Consider the following 16,111-nt stretch of genomic DNA (forward strand, 5'->3'; position numbering starts at 1 on the left):
TGTTAGGTATTCGTCTAATCTAAGTTTCTTCCATACTAACTTCCAGTTATCCCAGCAGTTTTTATCAAAGTTTTTATCCCAATGGTTGGACTCTTTGGGTTTATTGAACAGCAGATTACTATAATCATCTCCTGCTTTTACACCTAGTCTATTCCACTGGTCCCCACTCTTATTTCTTATCCAATACCAAACAGTTTTGATGACTGATGCTTTATATTATAATTTTAGATCGGGTAGGGCTAAGTTACCTTCTTTTGCATTTTTTAAAATTTTTTTTTATTTTTCTTTATATGTCTCTCTCTGCTTCAAATGAGTTTCTTGTAAGCAGCATATTGTAGGATTCTGGTTTTTAATCCCACTCTGCTATTTGCTTATGTTTTAAGGGAGAGTTCATCCCATTCACATTCAAGGTTATGATTACTAATTCTTTATTGCCCTCTGTTTGTATTTTTTCCCCCTTTCCCCCCAACCTTTTATCCATATTTCCCAGTATTTTGTTTTTGAATACCACCCCCTTCAGTGTGTTTGCCCTCCTATATCACACCCTCCCCTTTCTTTCCCCTTTCCCTGTTCCCTTCCTTTCCTTTTGTTATTTCCCCTTATTTCCTCCACTCCCCTTCCCTTTCTCTGTCCCCCCTCCCCTTTTCCCCTTTTACTTCTTGAAAGCTTAGATGTTTTATAAGTTAACTGAGTATGTGTAGGTTGACTTTAAGCCAAGTCTGATGAGAAGAAGATTCAGGTGTTTCTCCTCTACTCCCTTCTTCCCCTCTATTACCATAGGTTTTTTGTACCTCTTAGTGTAATGAGATTTGTCCCATTCAATCCCCTCCCTCCTCCAGTCTCTTTCCTGTCCCCCTTTTTAGGGAGATAGTGTATTTTTTTTTTTAGATCTTTCTATCTAAGTCATAGAAAGTTCTGAGTGTCTGTCCCTTCTAGTTACATTTCTCAGGATTTATGAGAGTCTCTACCCCCCCCCCCCCATCCTGGGATATAGCCAGTTTCAACTTGCTGGATTGCATTTTTTTTCCTTTTATCCCCCCCCCCCCTTTTTTACCTTTTCATGTGTCTCATGAACCTCCTGTTTTATATCCAAATTTTCTGTTTAGCTCTGGTCTTTTCATCAGAAATTTTTGGAATTCTTCCATTTTGTTAAATGTCCATCTTTTTCCCTGGCAGAGAAAGCTCAGCTTTGCAGGAAAGTAGATTCTTGGCTGCATTCCAAGCTCCCGTGCTCTTGGAAATATCTCATTCCAGGCCCTTCGATCCCTTAAAGTTTATGCAGCCAGGTCCTGCGTGATACTTACTGTGGCTCCTTGATATTTAAATTGTTTCTTTCTGGATGCTTGCAGGAGTTTCTCTTTTATCTGATAGTTCTGGAGTTTGGCCACAACATTCCCTGGTGTTTTCATTTTAGGATCTTTTTCTGGTGGGGATCGATGTACTCTTTCAATAACTATTTTGCCCTCCGATTCGATGATTTCAGGGCAGTTTTCCATCACTAGATCCTGTAATATCAAGTCCAGGCTTTTTTTCTCTTCAATATTTTCAGGAAGTCCTATAATTTTCAGGCTTCCCTTCCTCGATCTATTCTTGAGGTCAGTGGTTTTGTTGATGAGGTATTTCACATTTGCTTCTATTTTTTCTATTTTTTGATTTTGTTTAACTGACTCTTGCTGTCTCATGGAGTCATTAGTTTCTGTAGACTCCATTATTTTGGGGGGGGAGGAGTTTTCTTCATTAACCTTTTCCAGTTGGTCAATTCTACTTTTGAAAGAGCTTTCCATTTGACCAATTGAGGTTTTGAGAGAATTAATTTCTTTTTTGCATTTGCTCATTTGAGGATCTGAGAGAATTATTCTCATTTTGTAATTGTCCAATTGATGATCTGAGAGATTTATTCTCCTTTTGGTTTTGTCCAATTCTACTTTCTAAGGTTTTGTTTTCTTGTTGCAAGGTATTGTCTCTCCCAAATTTTCCAGTTGATTTTTAAACTCCTTCCTTATTTCTTCAAGGAAGTTTTTCTGTGCTGGAGACCAGATTGTATTCTCCTCAGAGGTTCCAGGTCTCTCTGGGTTGGGGTCTTTCCCTTCCAGGAATTTTTCTATGGATCCATCTTTCCACTGACCCTTCTTCATTATGCTAAGACCTTGAGTTGGGTGGGGCTGGTTCACCTGGGCTTGGGATCTCTGTAGGCTTTCCTGAGTGCAGTTTCTGTGGCTGGCCAGTAGGAGGAGCTGGTGGTTGCCCTCTCTGGGGTGTCTGTGACCTTGATTGGGAGGCCTTCTCCCTTTGCTTGAGGGAGGGAATTGGAGCTATTGAATTCTTTTGCCTTCAATCAATGGTGGGCTTTACCCTGGCCTGAGGTCATTCCTCAGCTGGGCTGGTTCTTTTGCTCACACACCTGGGCCTGAGGCAGAAGTAATTTGCATTTGTTTGGGAGGAGGCCTCAGTGCTATGGAGGCGTGGGCTCAGAGTTTCTCAGACCTGAGGAGCCCAGGGATGGAGTCCGCAGCTCTCCTGCACCAGACCTCTCCCAGCAGCCCCATCCCCAAGCTCCAGGGGGACAGCACCAACACCAGAGCCTCTGCTTCCCCGCAGACCCAAGCCCTCTTTGAACAGCCCCACCGCTGATCCAGCAGGTCTGGCTCTCGGGCCCTCAGACTCCTGGTTCCGATTCAGCTGTTGATCTGGCTGATCTTCCCTGGTAGCTCAGACTCACCTGCAGGTATTCAGCCAAGGCTGCTGCGGGAGACAAATCCTGAGGTAGATTTTCCTCTCCTGGCTTTTCTTTCTGAGTTTCCTGGTTCGGATTTCTTTTTAGAGGTTTGTTTCATGTGATAGATGGGGAAGAGATCTGGAGACTTTAGAACTGTGCCTGTCTTCTCTCTGCCATCTTGGCCGCCATCCCCTGCACTTTTTTTCATTAAGCTCCTGGCAATTCTTGACTTTTCATTTCTCCATATGAATCTACTTACAATTTTTTCTAACTCATTAAAGTAATTTTTTTGGAATTTTGATTGGTAGGGCACTAAACAGATAGTTTGAGAAGTCTGAGAGGAAGATTCAGGTGTTTCTCATCTGTTCCCTTCTTCCCCTCTATTACCATAGGTTTTTTGTACCTCTTAGTGTAATGAGATTTACCCCATTCAATCCTCCCTTCTCTTTCCTGTCCCCCTTTTTAAGGAGGTAGTGTTTTTTAGATCATTCTAAGTCATAGAAAATTCTGAGTGTCTTTCCCTTCTACTTCAGTATATTCTATCAAAATTCCTGATAGTTATTAGAGTCTTTCTGCCAAGTGGGGTTAAAGTCAGTTACATCTCTTTAGATAGCAGTCTCATGGATAGGTCATGAGTATCCATCATTTCTGGCTAGAGTTACAATTCTCAAGATTTATGAGAATCTTTTTTCCCCATGCTGGGATATAGCCATGATCTCTTCAGGATACAGACCTAGTAGTGATATTGCTGATCCAGACACTTTAAATTGCCTAATGCCAATACAATGGGCCGGTCAACAAACTAGGAATAATTCTTAGACTTCTTGATACCTAGACCAGTGTTTTTGCTATTTCTCTGTATAATTATGATGATTATAGCTTTACTTCCAAAATAAATTCCTAGTCTAAAAAACTCCAGTAGAAGATAGTAAGTATTTTGAATTTTAAATAATTGATTCGTTTTGAGTCTTTTCATCTGATGGATTCCATTGCTACTTCCTGTCTTTTTCAAACATATATACTTCAAGGTGCTATTTATTTGGCTCTTTTCTTTTTAAGAACACACCTAGAAATTCAAGGAATTCCTTTTATATGTAATAGTTTAAAATCATTATTCATTAAACTAGATTAAACTCAGACATTTTCCCTAAATTTGGACTCTGGATTTGCCCACCAAATATTTTTTCTTCCTGTTTTCAAGCATTTCTGTCTTTTCTTTCTTTTTCTTAATGTTATTTAATCTCAGTCCTTTTTGTTTTCTGTGCCAGTGGATAGTTGAAGTAATTATTTATTAAATATTTATTATAGGCCAGGAACTGTATTAATAACGGGATAAAAATATAAACAAACAAGATTATTCCTATCCTCATAATTCTTTCAGTCCTGTGGAGGAAGGCAACACTGGAGCTGGAATTGGGAGAGGAGTACTTCAAAGAGGAGGAAAAGTACCAGTTAGAGGTGATGAAATCTGGATGGTGAATTGAGCCAAGAGTGAAGTGAAAGTAGTTTGAACTCCTGAAAGAGGTTTAGGAAAAAGTCATCAATCAGTGAGGTGGGAGGATGGAGGATAGGAAAGATTCTTCTTGGTCTGAAGGCAGCTTGAGGTGGAAAAGTCCAGCAAATGAGTCAGACTGAGAATAAAGTCATGTGGGCCAAGCATGACTTCTTAAATGGCTCTCCCCTCATCCTAATTTTAAAAATGAGCTAAATTATATCTGAAGATTATTAACTATTTCACTTTTCTTCACTTTTGCAATTGACTCTGCTTTAATATGGAGTAATTTAAAAAAGCAGTTATTAAGTGCTTATTTACTATTGGCAAAAGAAATAGATACTGTAGAAAAATTACATAATCTCTACACTCAAAGAGCTTATATTTTTTAATATTTGATTTATTTTCCCATCTATATGCAACAGTACTTTTCAGTAATCATTTTTCCCCCCTAGGTTTTGAGTTTTACATTTTTCTCTCCCTTCCCTACCTCCCCCTCCAGAGAAAGTAAATTAATATAGACTATTTATATAACACCACGCTAAACAGAGAGCCATATGAAAATCATGATGTGAAATAAGAATCATGTTAAAATGAATAAATATTAGAGAGGGAAAAAATACATAATGCAGAGGACAACTTTTAAAAATTGAAATATTAAATTTAGCTTCTTTTTTGGATGTGGATGGTATTTTCCATTACAAAACTTTTAGAATTGCCTTTGATTATTGTACTGCTGAAATAAACAAGTCCATCATAGTTGCTATGATCTGGGAAGGCCAGATATGACATCTCTGTAAGAGTGATTTCCCCCATTAGAACAGAAGCTCTAGAACCAGAGGGATGGTGAGTAGAGTCATTTACCAAATGATTCACATGTCTTCTTGGAATGGTAGTAGTGATTTTATTATTTTTCCTAAAACTGGGAGTAGGGAAAGGCTTAGTGATATGATGTAAAGTTGGTCACAGAAGAGTTATATTTGGGGCTTAAGTTAGGCAGAGATAGGTGAAGGAATTCAGAATAGGTTATGGAGTGCTGATGTTACAAGGCAAGGCCAGAGTGTGTATTTCTTACTTAAAAGTTTCATTTTTTAATATCTGTCTGTATTGCTTTCTGCTTTGACTTGCTGGTTATTTGAATGATCCTTTAACACTTTTTTTTTTTTAGGTTTTTGCAAGGCAAATGGGGTTAAGTGGCTTGCCCAAGGCCACACAGTTAGGTAATTATTAAGTGTGTGAGGCTGGATTTCAACCAGGTACTCCTGACTCCAGGGCTGGTGCTCTTATGCACTGTGCCACCTAGCTGCCCCAACAATTTTTATGGTGGTTGGAAGTACCATGAATTTTCTTTTTCATAAATTTTCTCAGTGTTGGTCTAGATTATTCTCCTTTAACCAGTGGACCAAAAATAATCTATTACTTTATTTTGGTAGATGTATTGTGACTATTTCACACCTCCTTTTTTTGGGTAGGAAAAAAAATAGACTTGGTACATCTCATTAATTAAAAAAAAAGATACACATTGTAGATTGTAGAGTTTATAGTACAATACAGGGTACTCAAAGTTATGCTCTATAATCAAGAAGACAAATTCATTCTCAAGACCAGGAGATTTATTCTTAGTAGTAGTGAAGTTGTTAGTCTTGAGAGTAGACTGATGGGGCATGATGGAGTTTTGTATGATCTTCGAACAAGAATGGCCTTAGAATTTTGATAACCAATTGCAGTAGCTATTATAATTGTATTTTAGCTTACATTTCTGATGGCACATGCAGACCCTGCTATGATGTTGTTGAGTTGTTTTTAGTTGTGTCTTACTCATTGGACTTTTCTTGGCAGTGGTTGATAATTTCCTTCTCCAGCTCATTTTACAGGCATGGAAACTGAGGCAAACAGTGAGAAATCAAGTCACATAGTTAATAAGTGTCTGAGGCTTGATTTGAACTCAGGGCTATGAGTCTTGCTGACTGCAAGCCTTTATCTACTGGATCACTTTACAGACCCTGCTACTTCCTAGTCAGGCAGTTGCCCCATAAGGCTGTCCCCTTATTGGGATGTCATCTTTTAGCACATCCTCGATATTGAATATGGCGTTGATGCTGCCATACCTCAGGACAATCTCCAGCTAACAGCTAAACTTAGGGCCCAATCTCTAAATGGTTTCCCCGGTTGTGTCTCCTGGATACTTTAGACAAATGGCTTCCATTTGCTTTTGGAAATGTAACTTCTTTTTGACTCTTCCTAATACTGGAAACTTATTTCATCGATTCTTCCTTTTTTTTTTGTCTAATTGTAGAGACTTCATGGAATTCCAAAATGTGAGTGTTGTGAAGGATCTTAGAGATTATCTTCTTCCACTTCTTTGGTTTTTTCCTCTCTGGTTGTTTTCTCTAATATCTTTCCTTATTGAAAATGATTTCTGCCTTGGAAATTCTTTCTTTTGTAAGCTCTCAAACTATATAAACTGGGGTTTTGACTCTTATCTGAATTCTAGTTTTTCTTGTCCTGCAACTGCAGTTGCCATTATTCATGGAACACCTACTGAATGCATGATGGTTCACCTGAAAGGAAACTTTTTTTCTTGGCTCCCCTCTCAAAACCAATTTTCCTCTCAGCATCCTTATTTCCATCAGTGAAAAACCATTATTTCCCCAAACTCCTTTGACTCCTTTTGCGCTGCCTTTCCCCAATTCATGAATCACTGGCATCTACTTCATTTCTTCCTATTTGGGAGGAATTCCCTGTAATGACCTCCCAGCCATTAGAAAGGAATGTGACAGTGACAACTCACATATATGTAACACTTGAAGTTTGAACCACTTTTCTTTTCAACCCTATGTTAAGTAGTAGTAAGTTATTTCTCATTAGGAAAACTGTACATGTGACTCCATCTCTTGGTCTCAAATCTAGTAAATATTAGGGTGGGGGTTTTCTGACACTTCAGTATTCTAGCTTCTATACCATTCTGCTTGCCTTTTTTTGTTGTTTTAGGCAAAGGAGTGCTAATTAGGTGACTTGCCCTGACCTTCTATACCATACTGCTTGCTTTTGTTGTTTTAGGTTAAGTAGTGCTAATTAAGTGACTTGCCCAACAAGTGGCTTAGTAAGTGTCAAGTATCTGAAGTTTGAACCCGGGTCTTTCAGACTCCAGGGCTGGTATTCTATCCATGGTGCCTCTTTTTGAATCATATTAAGGAAAGTTTTCTGATGGCAATATGTAAGAATGCAGAAGAAAACTGGTGGCAAGAGGTTATTGTCTCACCTTAAGTACCTTAACTGAGCTGAGAACCAAAGTTTATCAGTAAACAGAGAAGTTCTTTAAAATGTCATCCTACTCTAAAGTTTAAGTACCTTAAACTTTTGGAAAACCTCTCATCAGATTTTTGCCTCTTCAAGGGGAAGAACTTTGAAAGGTCAGCTCTTCTGATGGCAGTTGACATTTGAAAATTTCATGAAAAGAGAGAAGACAAAAAAATAAAATGCATTTGATGATGGACACAGTGATCCTGAGTCATCAAAAAAATTAAGTTTATTTTGCTTATAAGCTATTTTTAAAAATATGAAATATGTTAAGTGGAATGCAATCTTGAAGAGAGAGAGATTGCATGATTTTATTCTTTGTATTTTCAGTACTTAACTCAATGCCGGATATATAGTGGGTTCTTTTGTTGTTGGGGTTTTTTTTGTTTTTTTTTTTAGGTTTTTGCAAGGCAAATGGGGTTAAGTTGCCCAAGGCCACACAGCTAGGCAATTATTAATTGTCTGAGACCAGATTTGAACCCAGGTACTCCTGACTCCAGGGCTGATGCTTTATCCACTGTGCCACCTAGTGGCCCCATATAGTGGGTTCTTAATAAACATTCATTGGTTAATAGAAATGCAGGTTATTGTTTGTATTGTTCTGGTTTTTCTCATGTTCAGTGGAGTTCAGATAGCAGGATAGCAGTTTGTCCCAGGACTGTTTCTATTTATACTGTTGTTTTTGTTATCTCTTCATCGTTATTGATGGAATTCAAATGGTTGCTTGTTTTTAGACAATTTCTCTCTTGCTATTATGCTCATATACTTAATGTTCTATAAACTATGTGCACGTGGGTAAGATGACAAAACTTTGTAATCTAATTAACATTACCAGATCCTGAGCTATCTTTGGTGATACAGACCCAGATGAATGAAAGAATCTGCATGCATACAGTATTGAGGTGTAAGCTCATCGTTTATAGATTCACTGAAAAATTAAGAAAGCTCCCATTGCAAACAGGACAACAGGAATCAACATTTAATTGGGTGTCTGCTGTGCTCTTGACACTATGCTATGGGCTGGGGAATGAAGTGAAATTAAAATTCCTATGATGTATAACTTGTCCTGCCCCTCCATGTGGTTTTAATTTATACCATCTAGTTCTTTATGGAAACATCTATTTAAAATGTTTAAAAAATTGATTTGTATTAGTGGTAGGTGTGGTAACAGATCATTTTGTAATTAAACTGTAGTCTGATCTTTAATGGCATTATTGTATTGTTGTCTTATTTCAAATAGTTGTATATTTGGACAATAAATGCTACAGTGTTTTCACTATATTTAGATGTGTTTTATATGAATGACTTTGCTGCAATTGTGGAACTTGATTGTTCCTGATTGGGAAAGTCTCATTTGTTCAAAAATATTTATAGCTGCTCTTTCTGTAGTGGAAAGAAATTGGAAATTTTGGGGATGTCCATCAATTGGGAAATGACAACAAGTTATGGTATATGGATGTTACGGAATTCAATGGAGTACTAAGAAAACAAGAGCAGGGGGACTTTAGAAAAACATGGAAAGAACTTTATGAATTGATGTTGAGTGAAGTGAGCAGAAACAAGAATATTGTACACATTAACACCAATATTGTGAGATGATCAACTATGATCGATGCAACTCCTCTCAGCAGTTCAGAGATCAGACAATACTGAGAGATCTTCTATGGAAAATGCCATTCATATGCAGTCTGAATTTATACTTTACTTTTTAAAAATTCATTTTATGTTTTTCTTTCCTTTCTCATTACCTTTTCTTTCCCTTTAATTCTAATTCTTCTTTCCCAGCATGACTTTATATGTAAATGTTAAACATAAATATACATGTACAACTTTTACCCAACTGTTAGCCATCATAGTGAGAGGGAAACTAGGGATGATGATTGAAAAATGTAGAACTCATAAATTTGCAAATGGACATGTTAAAAAAACTACCATTTCAAGTAATTAGAAAAATGAAATTTCAATTAGGAAAAGACTTGATAGTAATTAATCAATAATGGCATTGTTAATGTTGCTTTTCAATTGCTTTGTTGAAAATTAGTTTTTTTTTTAATATCTAGAATTTTTTGATCATACCCTTTTTGCTCATCAGCAAATATATATTTTTGGGTATATCAATAGTTTTTTGAGGGGTAAAAGTTGTGATTATTTTGTATGAAGTTTATATGCTTTTTTCCTGGTAACATGATGCTTTAAATTAGAGAGGTTTTTCAAGTTTGCATTAATGAAAACTACTTTGTTAAATTCATGCTCTTTGTGAAATGTAGGAGAAATAATTATATCCTTTTTGGATCCACTATGTTTTAGTATATTAATGATGCACAAACTTTTGGGATTGCATTAGATTTTTCTTATTCTTTTGTTGTGCTGGAATTCTCTCTGGCATATGGATCAGATTTTTTTATTCTTCTTTGAGGGTTCACTCTGTTCCTTGATAAACTGTTTCCTTTTCAAACTTCTATATCATTTTTTTTTTTAGGTTTTTTGCAAGGCAAATGGGGTTAGGTGGCTTGCCCAAGGCCACACAGCTAGGTAATTATTTAAGTGTCTGAGACCGGATTTGAACCCAGGTACTCCTGACTCCAAGGCCGGTGCTTTATCCACTACACCACTTAGCCTCCCCCTTCTATATCATTTTAAAAACATTCTGAGAAGGGATCCATAGTCTTTCCCATATTATCCCAGGGTTCAATGACACAAAAGAAATTATGAGCCCCTGTTTTAAAGAGTAGGTTGTGATTGTTGTTGGTTTTTTTTTTCTTTGTACTATTTACACTCTTTAAAATTTTTTTTAGCTTTTTTTTTTTTTTTTTTGCAAGGCAAATGGGGTTAAGTGGCTTGCTCAAGGCCACACAGCCAGGTCATTATTAAGTGTCTGAGTGCAGATTTGAACTCAGGTCCTCCTGACTCCAGGGCCAGTGCTCTATCCAACTGTGCCACCTATCTGCCCCATCCTCCCCTTTCTTTTTAAAGTGAACTCTTTTGACATTTCTTTTTTTATTGACTCCAGACTTTTCCCCCAATTACATGTGAAGATAATCGTCAACATTTATACTTTTGCAAGCTTTTGAGTTGATTATTGTATTGCTGATATGAACAAGTCTACCGTAGTGATCATCATCCAGTGATTTTGATGTGCATGATGTTCTTCTGGTTCTGCTCATTTGACTCTGTATCAGTTTATGCAAGTCTTTCCAGGAATTTCTGAAATTCCATCCTTTATGATTTGTTGTAGAACTGTAGTTTTCATCACGTGCGCGCGCGCGCACACACACACACACACACACACACACACACAGATGTATATATACATCTCAGTTCATTTAACTATTCCCCAGTTGATGAACATCTCCCCAATTTCCAATTCTTTGCCACTATAAAAAAATCTGTATTCCTTCTAATCTTGGTTGCCTTGGTTTTATTTGTACAAAACTTTAAAATTTAATGTAATCTAAGTTTGCCATTTTGGGAATTTATCATGTTTCTTATCTCTTGTTTGGCCATAAATTTCTCCCCATTTCATAGGTCTGACAAATAGACTATTCCTTGCTCTCCTAATTGGTTTATAGTTATTGTTCTTTATGTCTCAATCATGTGCCCATTTTGACCTTATCTTAGTATAGGGTGTAAGATGTTGGTCTATGCCTAGATTTTTCCATAGTATTTTCCAGTTTTCCCATCTGTTTTTGTCGAATAATATTCTTATCTTTATAGTACTGTTTCTTTTGTACCTAAACTATTCCACTGAATCATCACTCTGTCTTTTTCCCCCCAGCAAGATTATTTTTTATTTCGAACTTTACAATTTTCCCCCAATTTCACTTCCCTCCCCCACCCCCCCACAGAAGGCAGTCTGTTAGTCTTTACATTATTTTCATGGTATACATTGATCTAAGTTGAATGTGATGAGAGAGAAAAATCATATCCTTAAGGAAGAAAATTAAAGTATAAGAGATAGCAAAATTATATAATAAGATAACAGTTTTTTTTTTAAATTAAAGGTAATAGACTTTGGTCTGTTCAAACTCCACAATCTTTTTTTAACTTTTAAAATTTTTAGATTTTTACAAGGCAGTGGGATTACGTGGCTTGCCTAAGGCCACACAGCTAGGTAATTATGAAGTGTCTGAGGCCGTATTTAAATTCTCTATGAGTCCCTTTTCCAACTCCCTTAACCTTTCCCCAGGTGAAAATTCAAGGGGTAAGAGACAAGAGAGACAACTTCTCCCTGTACACCAAGATATCAAAGCACTCTGTTTATTCACCAGAATACAGGTGCTTAAATATCCTTCCCAGTCCCTAGTCCACTCCCACTCTACAGTTAACCAGTAAATAATGCTCCAGTGCTAGAGGACACCATGTGATGAAGCTTTACAGTACTCCTACACATAACAGTCTTTTTCAATTTTCCCTCACAAATACCACTAAACTGTTATATTGATAAGATGAGCAAGTCCATCAAGGTTGATCATCACCCCCATGTTGCTGTTACGGTGTACAATGTTTTGCTTTTGCTCATCTCACTCAACATCATTCATGCAAATCCTTCCAGGCTTCCTTGCTGAATTCCCTTCCCTCCTGGTTTCTAATAGAATTATAGTGTTCCATCATATATATCTATATCTATATCTATATATCTATATCTATATCTATATCTATCACTGTTTATTAAGCCATTCCCCAATTGATGGACATTCTCTTGATTTCCAGTTCCTTATATTTTTGTACAAGTGGTGTTTTTACCCTTTTTTCGTCATCTCTTCAGAGTATAGACCCAGGAATGCTATAACTGGATTAAAGTATATGCACCATTTTTGTTGCCCTTTGGGCATAATTCCAAAATGCTCTGGAGAGTAAAGAGTTCATAGCTCCACCAACAATGTACTAGTGTCCCAAATTTCCCACATCCCTTCCAACATCATCACTCTATTTCTTAACTATTATCACACAGTTTTAATGACTGCCACATTATAAAATAGTTTTTGATCAGATATGGCTGGTTCACCCTCCTTTGCATTTTTGTCATTAATTCCTTTGATATTCTTGATCTTTTGTTCCTTTAGATGAATTTTTGTTATTATTTTTCTAGCTCTATAAAATATTTTTTGGTTGATTGAAATAGCTGAATAATTTAATTTAAGTAGAATTGAATGACTTGTATTACAAATTTGATTCACTTCTTATATTTAAGAAATGAGACTTTATCTGACAAATTTGCCTAAAAAATATTTCTACTTTTCTGTATATCTTTTAATCTTTGCTGCATTAGTTGTGTTTAAAACCCAGAATCCTACAATGTTGTTTACAAGAAACATATTTGATAAAGAAAGATTGGCAGGGTAATGATATAAGGCTAGAGCAAAATATATTATGCTTCAACTGAAGTTTAAAAAAAAAACAGGAATAGCAATTCTTATTTTAAACCAAAGCAAAAGCAAAAATAGACAAATTGAGAATAATAAGTAAGGAAACTATATCTTTCTAAAACGTACCATAGACAATGAAGTTATTATCAATATTAAATATGTGCATTAAGTTGTGTGATATTCAAATTGTTAGAGAAAGTAAAGGAGTTAGAGGAAGACATAAAGTGAAAGTATATATTCGGAGACCTCAAACTTCCTCTCTGAGAATTAGATAAATTTAACCATAAAATAAAAAATAAGGAAGTTAAGAAAAGGAATAGGATTTTAGAAAAGTTAGATATGATAGACTCCTGGAGAAAATTGAATGGGTATAGAAAGGAATATATAACTTCTTTTCTGTGGTACATATCACCTATACCTTTTCAGATCATGATGCAATAAAATAAGCTAAAAATTAATTGGAAACTAAGTAACTCAATATTAATGAGTGGATTGAACAGTAAATCATAGAAATAGTCAACAATTTCCTCGAGACAATGACAATGATGAGACATCATACCAAAACTTGTGGGATGCAATTAAAGGATGTATAAGAGCAAATTTTTTTTAATCTCTAATTGCTTAAATGAATGGATTAGAGAAATAGGAGATAAATGAATTAGGTATGAAACTGAAAAAGTTAGAAAAAGAACAAATTACAAATCCCTAATTAAATTCCATATTAGAAAGTCTGTAAATCAAAGGAGAAAATATAATTGAAAGAAAGTAAAAAAACTTGAGGTTTTTGGAAAAAATAATAAAATATATCAACCTCTGTTTAAGTGAAATAGATGAATATTTACAAAAATATAAATTATTAGATTGACAGAAAAGGAAATAAAGTACATAAATTATTCCATTTCAGAAAATATTGTTATATTATTTGCACTTGATTAAAAATTTTTTTGACATAATTTTTATTTTCTGTATTTAATTCTACAAAGTTCTCTCTCTCTCTCTCTCTTTTAAGTTTTTGCAACGCAATGGGGTTAAGTGGCTTGCTCAAGGCCACACAGCTAGGTAATTATTAAGTGTCTGAGGCTGGATTTGAACTCAGGTACTCCTGACTCCAAGGCCAGTGCTCTATCCACTGCGCCACGTAGCCACCCTCTCTTTCATTTTTAATCAGGCATTATAGTGTTCATGTTTTCTACTATGTATATTGACTAGGTGTTGATTTAATTTTCCACTGTCTTTTCAAAATTCTTAAATAATTTTTTCATGTCAGTCTTCCATGATAGATTTGCCTACTGTGTAACTATACTACTTGTGCTCCTTAGTGTGTCACCACCTGCAACATGTACTATTCCTTTCAATTCTGAAATATTTTACAGATATTGGAGTAGAATTTGTTTATTCATGATGGGTAGACAAGACAAATGGCCTTTTGGAATTGCTCTGTTTTGCTATAGTATTTATGCTATCAAACTGAAAAAAAAGGATTGTAAAAATGACCATTTGAACCATTATTCAAATAATTAGAAAAATCAACATTATTTTTACCATGTTTCATTATTAGCACTTACTGAGATTGTGTTGTATAGCTTTTCAATGCTTTCAGAGTTTGTTTTTTTCTTTATAGTTAAGTAACTTAAAAATTCCTTTTATTTAATCTAATTTGGTTATTTCTTTTGATTGTCTGATATCTGCAGTATCTAATTCTGCTACTTGGAGGAGATAGAAATTGCTAGAAAGCAGTAGGGGAATCAACCTGCTTCTCCTTATCAAGTTATAATTTACATGATGATTTCAAGTAAGACTGTACAGGAATCCACCTTCACCCTATTTCTTAGTATCATAATTGCCAAGATGCTCAGTGGTGTCACTAGTTGTGTCACTAGTTATTTTCCAATTAATCTATGGTTCCTTTCAAGCTTTCACAGCTATTATAGTGGTCTCGTGATACATAGGAATATATTAACTTGGATGGTGTTTCCTTACTCCTTACTTTGCCATTTGCTCACTTCTCTCTCTCTCTCTCTCTCTCTCTCTCTCTCTCTCTCTCTCTCTCTCTTTCAGTTTTTGCCAGGCAATGGGGTTAAGTGGCTTGCCCAAGGCCACGTGGCTAGGTAATTGTCTGAGGTCGGATTTGAACTCAGGTACTCCTGACTCCAGGGCTGGTGCTCTATCCACTGGGCCACCTAGCTGCCCCCGTTTGCTCACTTCTAATCCTTCTACTTGCATTGGTTTTTGAAAGAGGATAATCATCATCATCATCATCATCATCTCTTTATCTTTTTTGATGAGATTCTGATAGAAATAGTCCAGGGACCTGGCAGTAACCCATTTGTTGTTTTATTTTTAGTTTGTTTAGTTTATGATGACAAATAATAGATGTTATAAAGATTTAGCATTTAAAGTGATAAAGTAGGATGAACCTGCATCTTTTCCTGTTTGTTTGATTTTGGATAAGTCCTTTTTCTCTTTTGGGTTTTGCAAATGAGGGGGGTTGGATTAGATAATTTCTAAGGACCATACCAGGGATAATGTTCTGTTATTCTTCTGGGATCATTTTGTGTTATCTTGAGAATTCAATTAACTAGAAGATCTTTTTGTGATGATTCTTTGCATATCAGTATCAAGAAGAACATAGTGCCATAATCATAAACTTCTCGAGGGACAAATTTTATCAAGTACAATTTTGTCAATGTCTTTAAATCCTTTCAGCCTGCATATTTTAGAGTGTGATTCCATCTTAAATAATAAAACTAGAAGTTTACCCATTGTACTGAAGACTTTTGAGAACTGGTAGAATAACTTTCTGTACAAAATGTAGCTTGTCTGCTTGTTTTATAGGTGTTTTTTTTTTTGCAAGGCAAATGGGGTTAAGTGGCTTGCCCAAGGCCACACAGCTAGATAATTATTAAGTGTCTGAGACTGGATTTGACTCCTGGCTCCAAGGCTGGTGCATTATCCACTACTCCACCTAGCTGCCCCTATCTGCTTGTTTTATAAGAATAAAAAATGTATCTTATGATTCTTTATTGTCACAGTTTTGAGAAGAGCCTTTCCTTTTAATAGACTTTTTATGTAATGTTGACTATTCTTGTAACAACTTGTAAATCTATATGCACTTCTACACTTTTTTTTTATAGAAATGATTCTGTGAATCATGAAAACTTGAGTGCATTAGGGCAAATTAACTAGTTCTTGCACTAGAACTTCCTTCACTTCTGATGTCTGTTGTTTTCTGTAAGT

The 16,111-nt window shown here is 35.8% G+C and overlaps 1 protein-coding gene across 5 annotated transcripts in view; it reads left to right on the plus strand.

The window, feature by feature from the left end:
• Window positions 1–16,111, plus strand: part of CNOT4 (CCR4-NOT transcription complex subunit 4) — a 208,699-nt gene that overhangs the window by 92,004 nt on the left and 100,584 nt on the right. For 2 of the 5 annotated variants that reach the window (XM_074193621.1, XM_074193622.1), the window contains exon 1: window positions 282–16,105. The exons of 2 other annotated variants lie outside the window; for them this stretch is intronic. The gene's annotated coding sequence lies outside the window, so the exon portion shown is untranslated. Of the gene's footprint in view, window positions 1–278; window positions 16,106–16,111 lie in introns of those variants that run through there. One more of the 5 variants, XM_074193617.1, reaches the window with a different exon arrangement.

The sequence above is a fragment of the Macrotis lagotis genome, chromosome 7, assembly GCF_037893015.1.
Source record: "Macrotis lagotis isolate mMagLag1 chromosome 7, bilby.v1.9.chrom.fasta, whole genome shotgun sequence".
Taxonomy (NCBI): Eukaryota; Metazoa; Chordata; class Mammalia; order Peramelemorphia; family Peramelidae; genus Macrotis; species Macrotis lagotis.